We start from the raw sequence: 13,158 nt of genomic DNA on the forward strand, positions 1-13,158 counted from the left end.
GGACACAAGGTACGAATTAAAGAGAGGAAAGATTCAAAGAAGGGGGAGCAGCTGGCTGCAGTAACTATGGCGCTTATAAGGTAGCCAAATGCCTCGTCATCCGGCGAGGTACAATTGCTAACTCGAGAGACTCGTAGTGGGAGTAACAGAGACGACGTTGACGTGGACATATAGTGGCACATCGGTTCTGTAGGACAGCCATAGCAAGAATGATAGAGAGAAAGGGCTTAGAAAAGTGGGAGCAGCAGGCAGGGGTACTATGACTCTCTTAAGGTAGAAAAATGCCTCGTCACCATGTGAAATTTTTTTTGAAAACTCGAGAATATCTTCGTTAAGGTAGCTCAGACAACGTTAAGGTATACATGTAGTGGCATATTGCTCCTGCAGGACTGACCACAGTAATAATTAATGAGTGGAAAGAAAGAAAGTAGGTCGAGCAGCTGGCAGCAGTAACTATGACTCTCTCAAGGGTGCCAAATGCCTCGTCACTCGGCGAAATTTATTTGAAAACTCGAGGAAATCGTCGTTGAAGTAACTCAGACAACGGTAACATGGACTGGTGGTGGCGTATCGCTTCTGCAGGACTGACCACAGTACGATTTAAAGGGAGGAAAGATTCAAAGAAGGGGGAGCAGCTGCCTGCAGTAACTATGACTCTCTTAAGGTAGCCAAATGCCTCGTCATCCGGCGAGTCACATTTGCTAACTCGAGAGACTCGTAGTGGGAGTAACAGAGACGACGTTAACGTGGACATATAGTGGCACATCGGTTATGTAGGACAGCCATAGCAAGAATGATAGAGAGAAAGGGCTTAGAAAAGTGGGAGCAGCAGGCAGGGGTACTATAACTCCCTTAAGGTAGCCAAATGAATCGTCACCATGTAAAATTTATTTTGAAAACTCGAGGATATCTTCGATAAGGTAGCTCAGACAACGTTAAGGTTAACATGTAGTGGCATATTGCTCCTGCAGGACTGACCACAGTAATAATTAATGAGTGGAAAGAAAGAAAGTAGGTCGAGCAGCCGGCAGCAGTAACTATGACTCTCTCAAGGGTGCCAAATGCCTCGTCACTCGGCGAAATTTATTTGAAAACTCGAGGAAATCGTCGTTGAAGTAACTCAGACAACGGTAACATGGACAGGTGGTGGCGTATCGCTTCTGCAGGACACAAGGTACGAATTAAAGAGAGGAAAGATTCAAAGAAGGGGGAGCAGCTGGCTGCAGTAACTATGACTCTCTTAAGGTAGCCAAATGCCTCGTCATCCGGCGAGGTACATTTGCTAACTCGAGAGACTCGTAGTGGGAGTAACAGTGACGACGTTAACGTGGACATATAGTGGCACATCGGTTCCGTAGGACAGGCCATAGCAAGAATGATAGAGAGAATGGGCTTAGAAAAGTGGGAGCAGCAGGCAGGAGTACTATGACTCTCTTAAGGTAGCCAAATGAATCGTCACCATGTGAAATTTTTTTTGAAAACTCGAGAATATCTTCGTTAAGGTAGCTCAGACAACGTTATGGTATACGTGTAGTGGCATATTGCTCCTGCAGGACTGACCACAGTAATAATTAATGAGTGGAAAGAAAGAAAGTAGGTCGAGCAGCTGGCAGCAGTAACTATGACTCTCTTAAGGGTGCCAAATGCCTCGTCACTCGGCGAAATTTATTTGAAAACTCGAGGAAATCGTCGTTGAAGTAACTCAGACAACGGTAACATGGACAGGTGGTGGCGTATCGCTTCTGCAGGACACAAGGTACGAATTAAAGAGAGGAAAGATTCAAAGAAGGGGGAGCAGCTGGCTGCAGTAACTATGACGCTTATAAGGTAGCCAAATGCCTCGTCATCCGGCGAGGTACAATTGCTAACTCGAGAGACTCGTAGTGGGAGTAACAGAGACGACGTTGACGTGGACATATAGTGGCACATCGGTTCTGTAGGACAGCCATAGCAAGAATGATAGAGAGAAAGGGCTTAGAAAAGTGGGAGCAGCAGGCAGGGGTACTATGACTCTCTTAAGGTAGAAAAATGCCTCGTCACCATGTGAAATTTTTTTTGAAAACTCGAGAATATCTTCGTTAAGGTAGCTCAGACAACGTTAAGGTATACATGTAGTGGCATATTGCTCCTGCAGGACTGACCACAGTAATAATTAATGAGTGGAAAGAAAGAAAGTAGGACGAGCAGCTGGCAGCAGTAACTATGACTCTCTTAAGGGTGCCAAATGCCTCGTCACTCGGCGAAATTTATTTGAAAACTCGAGGAAATCGTCGTTGAAGTAACTCAGACAACGGTAACATGGACAGGTGGTGGCGTATCGCTTCTGCAGGACTGACCCCAGTACGATTTAAAGGGAGGAAAGATTCAAAGAAGGGGGAGCAGCTGCCTGCGGTAACTATGACGCTCTTAAGGTAGCCAAATGCCTCGTCATCCGGCGAGTCACATTTGCTAACTCGAGAGACTCGTAGTGGGAGTAACAGAGACGACGTTAACGTGGACATATAGTGGCACATCGGTTCTGTAGGACAGCCATAGCAAGAATGATAGAGAGAAACGGCTTAGAAAAGTGGGAGCAGCAGGCAGGGGTACTATAACTCCCTTAAGGTAGCCAAATGAATCGTCACCATGTAAAATTTATTTTGAAAACTCGAGGATATCTTCGATAAGGTAGCTCAGACAACGTTAAGGTTAACATGTAGTGGCATATTGCTCCTGCAGGACTGACCACAGTAATAATTAAAGAGTGGAAAGAAAGAAGGTAGGTCGAGCAGCTGGCAACGGTAACTATGACTCTCTTATGGTAGCCAAATGCCTCGTCACTCGGCGAAATTTATTTGAAAACTCGAGGAAATCGTCGTTGAAGTAACTCAGACAACGGTAACATGGACAGGTGGTGGCGTATCGCTTCTGCAGGACACAAGGTACGAATTAAAGAGAGGAAAGATTCAAAGAAGGGGGAGCAGCTGGCTGCAGTAACTATGACGCTTATAAGGTAGCCAAATGCCTCGTCATCCGGCGAGGTACAATTGCTAACTCGAGAGACTCGTAGTGGGAGTAACAGAGACGACGTTGACGTGGACATATAGTGGCACATCGGTTCTGTAGGACAGCCATAGCAAGAATGATAGAGAGAAAGGGCTTAGAAAAGTGGGAGCAGCAGGCAGGGGTACTATGACTCTCTTAAGGTAGAAAAATGCCTCGTCACCATGTGAAATTTTTTTTGAAAACTCGAGAATATCTTCGTTAAGGTAGCTCAGACAACGTTAAGGTATACATGTAGTGGCATATTGCTCCTGCAGGACTGACCACAGTAATAATTAATGAGTGGAAAGAAAGAAAGTAGGTCGAGCAGCTGGCAGCAGTAACTATGACTCTCTCAAGGGTGCCAAATGCCTCGTCACTCGGCGAAATTTATTTGAAAACTCGAGGAAATCGTCGTTGAAGTAACTCAGACAACGGTAACATGGACTGGTGGTGGCGTATCGCTTCTGCAGGACTGACCACAGTACGATTTAAAGGGAGGAAAGATTCAAAGAAGGGGGAGCAGCTGCCTGCAGTAACTATGACTCTCTTAAGGTAGCCAAATGCCTCGTCATCCGGCGAGTCACATTTGCTAACTCGAGAGACTCGTAGTGGGAGTAACAGAGACGACGTTAACGTGGACATATAGTGGCACATCGGTTATGTAGGACAGCCATAGCAAGAATGATAGAGAGAAAGGGCTTAGAAAAGTGGGAGCAGCAGGCAGGGGTACTATAACTCCCTTAAGGTAGCCAAATGAATCGTCACCATGTAAAATTTATTTTGAAAACTCGAGGATATCTTCGATAAGGTAGCTCAGACAACGTTAAGGTTAACATGTAGTGGCATATTGCTCCTGCAGGACTGACCACAGTAATAATTAATGAGTGGAAAGAAAGAAAGTAGGTCGAGCAGCCGGCAGCAGTAACTATGACTCTCTCAAGGGTGCCAAATGCCTCGTCACTCGGCGAAATTTATTTGAAAACTCGAGGAAATCGTCGTTGAAGTAACACAGACAACGGTAACATGGACAGGTGGTGGCGTATCGCTTCTGCAGGACACAAGGTACGAATTAAAGAGAGGAAAGATTCAAAGAAGGGGGAGCAGCTGGCTGCAGTAACTATGACTCTCTTAAGGTAGCCAAATGCCTCGTCATCCGGCGAGGTACATTTGCTAACTCGAGAGACTCGTAGTGGGAGTAACAGTGACGACGTTAACGTGGACATATAGTGGCACATCGGTTCCGTAGGACAGGCCATAGCAAGAATGATAGAGAGAATGGGCTTAGAAAAGTGGGAGCAGCAGGCAGGAGTACTATGACTCTCTTAAGGTAGCCAAATGAATCGTCACCATGTGAAATTTTTTTTGAAAACTCGAGAATATCTTCGTTAAGGTAGCTCAGACAACGTTATGGTATACGTGTAGTGGCATATTGCTCCTGCAGGACTGACCACAGTAATAATTAATGAGTGGAAAGAAAGAAAGTAGGTCGAGCAGCTGGCAGCAGTAACTATGACTCTCTTAAGGGTGCCAAATGCCTCGTCACTCGGCGAAATTTATTTGAAAACTCGAGGAAATCGTCGTTGAAGTAACTCAGACAACGGTAACATGGACAGGTGGCGGCGTATCGCTTCTGCAGGACACAAGGTACGAATTAAAGAGAGGAAAGATTCAAAGAAGGGGGAGCAGCTGGCTGCAGTAACTATGACGCTTATAAGGTAGCCAAATGCCTCGTCATCCGGCGAGGTACAATTGCTAACTCGAGAGACTCGTAGTGGGAGTAACAGAGACGACGTTGACGTGGACATATAGTGGCACATCGGTTCTGTAGGACAGCCATAGCAAGAATGATAGAGAGAAAGGGCTTAGAAAAGTGGGAGCAGCAGGCAGGGGTACTATGACTCTCTTAAGGTAGAAAAATGCCTCGTCACCATGTGAAATTTTTTTTGAAAACTCGAGAATATCTTCGTTAAGGTAGCTCAGACAACGTTAAGGTATACATGTAGTGGCATATTGCTCCTGCAGGACTGACCACAGTAATAATTAATGAGTGGAAAGAAAGAAAGTAGGTCGAGCAGCTGGCAGCAGTAACTATGACTCTCTCAAGGGTGCCAAATGCCTCGTCACTCGGCGAAATTTATTTGAAAACTCGAGGAAATCGTCGTTGAAGTAACTCAGACAACGGTAACATGGACTGGTGGTGGCGTATCGCTTCTGCAGGACTGACCACAGTACGATTTAAAGGGAGGAAAGATTCAAAGAAGGGGGAGCAGCTGCCTGCAGTAACTATGACTCTCTTAAGGTAGCCAAATGCCTCGTCATCCGGCGAGTCACATTTGCTAACTCGAGAGACTCGTAGTGGGAGTAACAGAGACGACGTTAACGTGGACATATAGTGGCACATCGGTTATGTAGGACTGCCATAGCAAGAATGATAGAGAGAAAGGGCTTAGAAAAGTGGGAGCAGCAGGCAGGGGTACTATAACTCCCTTAAGGTAGCCAAATGAATCGTCACCATGTAAAATTTATTTTGAAAACTCGAGGATATCTTCGATAAGGTAGCTCAGACAACGTTAAGGTTAACATGTAGTGGCATATTGCTCCTGCAGGACTGACCACAGTAATAATTAATGAGTGGAAAGAAAGAAAGTAGGTCGAGCAGCCGGCAGCAGTAACTATGACTCTCTCAAGGGTGCCAAATGCCTCGTCACTCGGCGAAATTTATTTGAAAACTCGAGGAAATCGTCGTTGAAGTAACTCAGACAACGGTAACATGGACAGGTGGTGGCGTATCGCTTCTGCAGGACACAAGGTACGAATTAAAGAGAGGAAAGATTCAAAGAAGGGGGAGCAGCTGGCTGCAGTAACTATGACTCTCTTAAGGTAGCCAAATGCCTCGTCATCCGGCGAGGTACATTTGCTAACTCGAGAGACTCGTAGTGGGAGTAACAGTGACGACGTTAACGTGGACATATAGTGGCACATCGGTTCCGTAGGACAGGCCATAGCAAGAATGATAGAGAGAATGGGCTTAGAAAAGTGGGAGCAGCAGGCAGGAGTACTATGACTCTCTTAAGGTAGCCAAATGAATCGTCACCATGTGAAATTTTTTTTGAAAACTCGAGAATATCTTCGTTAAGGTAGCTCAGACAACGTTATGGTATACGTGTAGTGGCATATTGCTCCTGCAGGACTGACCACAGTAATAATTAATGAGTGGAAAGAAAGAAAGTAGGTCGAGCAGCTGGCAGCAGTAACTATGACTCTCTTAAGGGTGCCAAATGCCTCGTCACTCGGCGAAATTTATTTGAAAACTCGAGGAAATCGTCGTTGAAGTAACTCAGACAACGGTAACATGGACAGGTGGCGGCGTATCGCTTCTGCAGGACACAAGGTACGAATTAAAGAGAGGAAAGATTCAAAGAAGGGGGAGCAGCTGGCTGCAGTAACTATGACGCTTATAAGGTAGCCAAATGCCTCGTCATCCGGCGAGGTACAATTGCTAACTCGAGAGACTCGTAGTGGGAGTAACAGAGACGACGTTGACGTGGACATATAGTGGCACATCGGTTCTGTAGGACAGCCATAGCAAGAATGATAGAGAGAAAGGGCTTAGAAAAGTGGGAGCAGCAGGCAGGGGTACTATGACTCTCTTAAGGTAGAAAAATGCCTCGTCACCATGTGAAATTTTTTTTGAAAACTCGAGAATATCTTCGTTAAGGTAGCTCAGACAACGTTAAGGTATACATGTAGTGGCATATTGCTCCTGCAGGACTGACCACAGTAATAATTAATGAGTGGAAAGAAAGAAAGTAGGTCGAGCAGCTGGCAGCAGTAACTATGACTCTCTCAAGGGTGCCAAATGCCTCGTCACTCGGCGAAATTTATTTGAAAACTCGAGGAAATCGTCGTTGAAGTAACTCAGACAACGGTAACATGGACTGGTGGTGGCGTATCGCTTCTGCAGGACTGACCACAGTACGATTTAAAGGGAGGAAAGATTCAAAGAAGGGGGAGCAGCTGCCTGCAGTAACTATGACTCTCTTAAGGTAGCCAAATGCCTCGTCATCCGGCGAGTCACATTTGCTAACTCGAGAGACTCGTAGTGGGAGTAACAGAGACGACGTTAACGTGGACATATAGTGGCACATCGGTTATGTAGGACTGCCATAGCAAGAATGATAGAGAGAAAGGGCTTAGAAAAGTGGGAGCAGCAGGCAGGGGTACTATAACTCCCTTAAGGTAGCCAAATGAATCGTCACCATGTAAAATTTATTTTGAAAACTCGAGGATATCTTCGATAAGGTAGCTCAGACAACGTTAAGGTTAACATGTAGTGGCATATTGCTCCTGCAGGACTGACCACAGTAATAATTAATGAGTGGAAAGAAAGAAAGTAGGTCGAGCAGCCGGCAGCAGTAACTATGACTCTCTCAAGGGTGCCAAATGCCTCGTCACTCGGCGAAATTTATTTGAAAACTCGAGGAAATCGTCGTTGAAGTAACTCAGACAACGGTAACATGGACAGGTGGTGGCGTATCGCTTCTGCAGGACACAAGGTACGAATTAAAGAGAGGAAAGATTCAAAGAAGGGGGAGCAGCTGGCTGCAGTAACTATGACTCTCTTAAGGTAGCCAAATGCCTCGTCATCCGGCGAGGTACATTTGCTAACTCGAGAGACTCGTAGTGGGAGTAACAGTGACGACGTTAACGTGGACATATAGTGGCACATCGGTTCCGTAGGACAGGCCATAGCAAGAATGATAGAGAGAATGGGCTTAGAAAAGTGGGAGCAGCAGGCAGGAGTACTATGACTCTCTTAAGGTAGCCAAATGAATCGTCACCATGTGAAATTTTTTTTGAAAACTCGAGAATATCTTCGTTAAGGTAGCTCAGACAACGTTATGGTATACGTGTAGTGGCATATTGCTCCTGCAGGACTGACCACAGTAATAATTAATGAGTGGAAAGAAAGAAAGTAGGTCGAGCAGCTGGCAGCAGTAACTATGACTCTCTTAAGGGTGCCAAATGCCTCGTCACTCGGCGATATTTATTTGAAAACTCGAGGAAATCGTCGTTGAAGTAACTCAGACAACGGTAACATGGACAGGTGGTGGCGTATCGCTTCTGCAGGACTGACCACAGTACGATTTAAAGGGAGGAAAGATTCAAAGAAGGGGGAGCAGCTGGCTGCAGTAACTATGACGCTTATAAGGTAGCCAAATGCCTCGTCATCCGGCGAGGTACATTTGCTAACTCGAGAGACTCGTAGTGGGAGTAACAGAGACGACGTTGACGTGGACATATAGTGGCACATCGGTTCTGTAGGACAGCCATAGCAAGAATGATAGAGAGAAAGGGCTTAGAAAAGTGGGAGCAGCAGGCAGGGGTACTATGACTCTCTTAAGGTAGCCAAATGCCTCGTCACCATGTGAAATTTTTTTTGAAAACTCGAGGTTAACTTAGATAAGGTAGCTCAGACAAGGTTAAGGTTTACATGTAGTGGCATATTGCTCCTGCAGGACTGACCACAGTAATAATTAAAGAGTGGAAAGAAAGAAGGTAGGTCGAGCAGCTGGCAACAGTAACTATGACTCTCTTAAGGATGCCAAATGCCTCGTCACTCGGCGAAATTTATTTGAAAACTCGAGGAAATCGTCGTTGAAGTAACTCAGACAACGGTAACATGGACAGGTGGTGGCGTATCGCTTCTGCAGGACTGACCACAGTACGATTTAAAGGGAGGAAAGATTCAAAGAAGGGGGAGCAGCTGGCTGCAGTAACTATGACGCTTATAAGGTAGCCAAATGCCTCGTCATCCGGCGAGGTACATTTGCTAACTCGAGAGACTCGTAGTGGGAGTAACAGAGACGACGTTGACGTGGACATATAGTGGCACATCGGTTCTGTAGGACAGCCATAGCAAGAATGATAGAGAGAAAGGGCTTAGAAAAGTGGGAGCAGCAGGCAGGGGTACTATAACTCCCTTAAGGTAGCCAAATGAATCGTCACCATGTAAAATTTATTTTGAAAACTCGAGGATATCTTCGATAAGGTAGCTCAGACAACGTTAAAGTTAACATGTAGTGGCATATTGCTCCTGCAGAACTGACCACAGTAATAATTAATGAGTGGAAAGAAAGAAAGTAGGTCGAGCAGCCGGCAGCAGTAACTATGACTCTCTCAAGGGTGCCAAATGCCTCGTCACTCGGCGAAATTTATTTGAAAACTCGAGGAAATCGTCGTTGAAGTAACTCAGACAACGGTAACATGGACAGGTGGTGGCGTATCGCTTCTGCAGGACACAAGGTACGAATTAAAGAGAGGAAAGATTCAAAGAAGGGGGAGCAGCTGGCTGCAGTAACTATGACGCTTATAAGGTAGCCAAATGCCTCGTCATCCGGCGAGGTACAATTGCTAACTCGAGAGACTCGTAGTGGGAGTAACAGAGACGACGTTGACGTGGACATATAGTGGCACATCGGTTCTGTAGGACAGCCATAGCAAGAATGATAGAGAGAAAACGCTTAGAAAAGTGGGAGCAGCAGGCAGGGGTACTATGACTCTCTTAAGGTAGCCAAATGCCTCGTCACCATGTGAAATTTTTTTTGAAAACTCGAGAATATCTCCGTTAAGGTAGCTCAGACAACGTTAAGGTATACATGTAGTGGTATATTGCTCCTGCAGGACTGACCACAGTAATAATTAATGAGTGGAAAGAAAGAAAGTAGGACGAGCAGCTGGCAGCAGTAACTATGACTCTCTTAAGGGTGCCAAATGCCTCGTCACTCGGCGAAATTTATTTGAAAACTCGAGGAAATCGTCGTTGAAGTAACTCAGACAACGGTAACATGGACAGGTGGTGGCGTATCGCTTCTGCAGGACTGACCCCAGTACGATTTAAAGGGAGGAAAGATTCAAAGAAGGGGGAGCAGCTGCCTGCGGTAACTGTGACGCTCTTAAGGTAGCCAAATGCCTCGTCATCCGGCGAGTCACATTTGCTAACTCGAGAGACTCGTAGTGGGAGTAACAGAGACGACGTTAACGTGGACATATAGTGGCACATCGGTTCTGTAGGACAGCCATAGCAAGAATGATAGAGAGAAACGGCTTAGAAAAGTGGGAGCAGCAGGCAGGGGTACTATAACTCCCTTAAGGTAGCCAAATGAATCGTCACCATGTAAAATTTATTTTGAAAACTCGAGGATATCTTCGATAAGGTAGCTCAGACAACGTTAAGGTTAACATGTAGTGGCATATTGCTCCTGCAGGCCTGACCACAGTAATAATTAAAGAGTGGAAAGAAAGAAGGTAGGTCGAGCAGCTGGCAACGGTAACTATGACTCTCTTATGGTAGCCAAATGCCTCGTCACTCGGCGAAATTTATTTGAAAACTCGAGGAAATCGTCGTTGAAGTAACTCAGACAACGGTAACATGGACTGGTGGTGGCGTATCGCTTCTGCAGGACTGACCACAGTACGATTTAAAGGGAGGAAAGATTCAAAGAAGGGGGAGCAGCTGGCTGCAGTAACTATGACGCTTATAAGGTAGCCAAATGCCTCGTCATCCGGCGAGGTACAATTGCTAACTCGAGAGACTCGTAGTGGGAGTAACAGAGACGACGTTGACGTGGACATATAGTGGCACATCGGTTCTGTAGGACAGCCATAGCAAGAATGATAGAGAGAAAACGCTTAGAAAAGTGGGAGCAGCAGGCAGGGGTACTATGACTCTCTTAAGGTAGCCAAATGCCTCGTCACCATGTGAAATTTTTTTTGAAAACTCGAGAATATCTCCGTTAAGGTAGCTCAGACAACGTTAAGGTATACATGTAGTGGTATATTGCTCCTGCAGGACTGACCACAGTAATAATTAATGAGTGGAAAGAAAGAAAGTAGGACGAGCAGCTGGCAGCAGTAACTATGACTCTCTTAAGGGTGCCAAATGCCTCGTCACTCGGCGAAATTTATTTGAAAACTCGAGGAAATCGTCGTTGAAGTAACTCAGACAACGGTAACATGGACTGGTGGTGGCGTATCGCTTCTGCAGGACTGACCACAGTACGATTTAAAGGGAGGAAAGATTCAAAGAAGGGGGAGCAGCTGGCTGCAGTAACTATGACGCTTATAAGGTAGCCAAATGCCTCGTCATCCGGCGAGGTACAATTGCTAACTCGAGAGACTCGTAGTGGGAGTAACAGAGACGACGTTGACGTGGACATATAGTGGCACATCGGTTCTGTAGGACAGCCATAGCAAGAATGATAGAGAGAAAGGGCTTAGAAAAGTGGGAGCAGCAGGCAGGGGTACTATAACTCCCTTAAGGTAGCCAAATGAATCGTCACCATGTAAAATTTATTTTGAAAACTCGAGGATATCTTCGATAAGGTAGCTCAGACAACGTTAAAGTTAACATGTAGTGGCATATTGCTCCTGCAGAACTGACCACAGTAATAATTAATGAGTGGAAAGAAAGAAAGTAGGTCGAGCAGCCGGCAGCAGTAACTATGACTCTCTCAAGGGTGCCAAATGCCTCGTCACTCGGCGAAATTTATTTGAAAACTCGAGGAAATCGTCGTTGAAGTAACTCAGACAACGGTAACATGGACAGGTGGTGGCGTATCGCTTCTGCAGGACACAAGGTACGAATTAAAGAGAGGAAAGATTCAAAGAAGGGGGAGCAGCTGGCTGCAGTAACTATGACGCTTATAAGGTAGCCAAATGCCTCGTCATCCGGCGAGGTACAATTGCTAACTCGAGAGACTCGTAGTGGGAGTAACAGAGACGACGTTGACGTGGACATATAGTGGCACATCGGTTCTGTAGGACAGCCATAGCAAGAATGATAGAGAGAAAACGCTTAGAAAAGTGGGAGCAGCAGGCAGGGGTACTATGACTCTCTTAAGGTAGCCAAATGCCTCGTCACCATGTGAAATTTTTTTTGAAAACTCGAGAATATCTCCGTTAAGGTAGCTCAGACAACGTTAAGGTACACATGTAGTGGTATATTGCTCCTGCAGGACTGACCACAGTAATAATTAATGAGTGGAAAGAAAGAAAGTAGGACGAGCAGCTGGCAGCAGTAACTATGACTCTCTTAAGGGTGCCAAATGCCTCGTCACTCGGCGAAATTTATTTGAAAACTCGAGGAAATCGTCGTTGAAGTAACTCAGACAACGGTAACATGGACAGGTGGTGGCGTATCGCTTCTGCAGGACTGACCACAGTACGATTTAAAGGGAGGAAAGATTCAAAGAAGGGGGAGCAGCTGCCTGCGGTAACTATGACGCTCTTAAGGTAGCCAAATGCCTCGTCATCCGGCGAGTCACATTTGCTAACTCGAGAGACTCGTAGTGGGAGTAACAGAGACGACGTTAACGTGGACATATAGTGGCACATCGGTTCTGTAGGACAGCCATAGCAAGAATGATAGAGAGAAACGGCTTAGAAAAGTGGGAGCAGCAGGCAGGGGTACTATAACTCCCTTAAGGTAGCCAAATGAATCGTCACCGTGTAAAATTTATTTTGAAAACTCGAGGATATCTTCGATAAGGTAGCTCAGACAACGTTAAGGTTAACATGTAGTGGCATATTGCTCCTGCAGGCCTGACCACAGTAATAATTAAAGAGTGGAAAGAAAGAAGGTAGGTCGAGCAGCTGGCAACGGTAACTATGACTCTCTTATGGTAGCCAAATGCCTCGTCACTCGGCGAAATTTATTTGAAAACTCGAGGAAATCGTCGTTGAAGTAACTCAGACAACGGTAACATGGACAGGTGGTGGCGTATCGCTTCTGCAGGACACAAGGTACGAATTAAAGAGAGGAAAGATTCAAAGAAGGGGGAGCAGCTGGCTGCAGTAACTATGACGCTTATAAGGTAGCCAAATGCCTCGTCATCCGGCGAGGTACAATTGCTAACTCGAGAGACTCGTAGTGGGAGTAACAGAGACGACGTTGACGTGGACATATAGTGGCACATCGGTTCTGTAGGACAGCCATAGCAAGAATGATAGAGAGAAAGGGCTTAGAAAAGTGGGAGCAGCAGGCAGGGGTACTATGACTCTCTTAAGGTAGCCAAATGCCTCGTCACCATGTGAAATTTTTTTTGAAAACTCGAGAATATCTTCGTTAAGGTA

The sequence above is a fragment of the Schistocerca serialis genome, chromosome 5 (genome assembly GCF_023864345.2).
Source record: "Schistocerca serialis cubense isolate TAMUIC-IGC-003099 chromosome 5, iqSchSeri2.2, whole genome shotgun sequence".
Taxonomy (NCBI): domain Eukaryota; kingdom Metazoa; phylum Arthropoda; class Insecta; order Orthoptera; family Acrididae; genus Schistocerca; species Schistocerca serialis.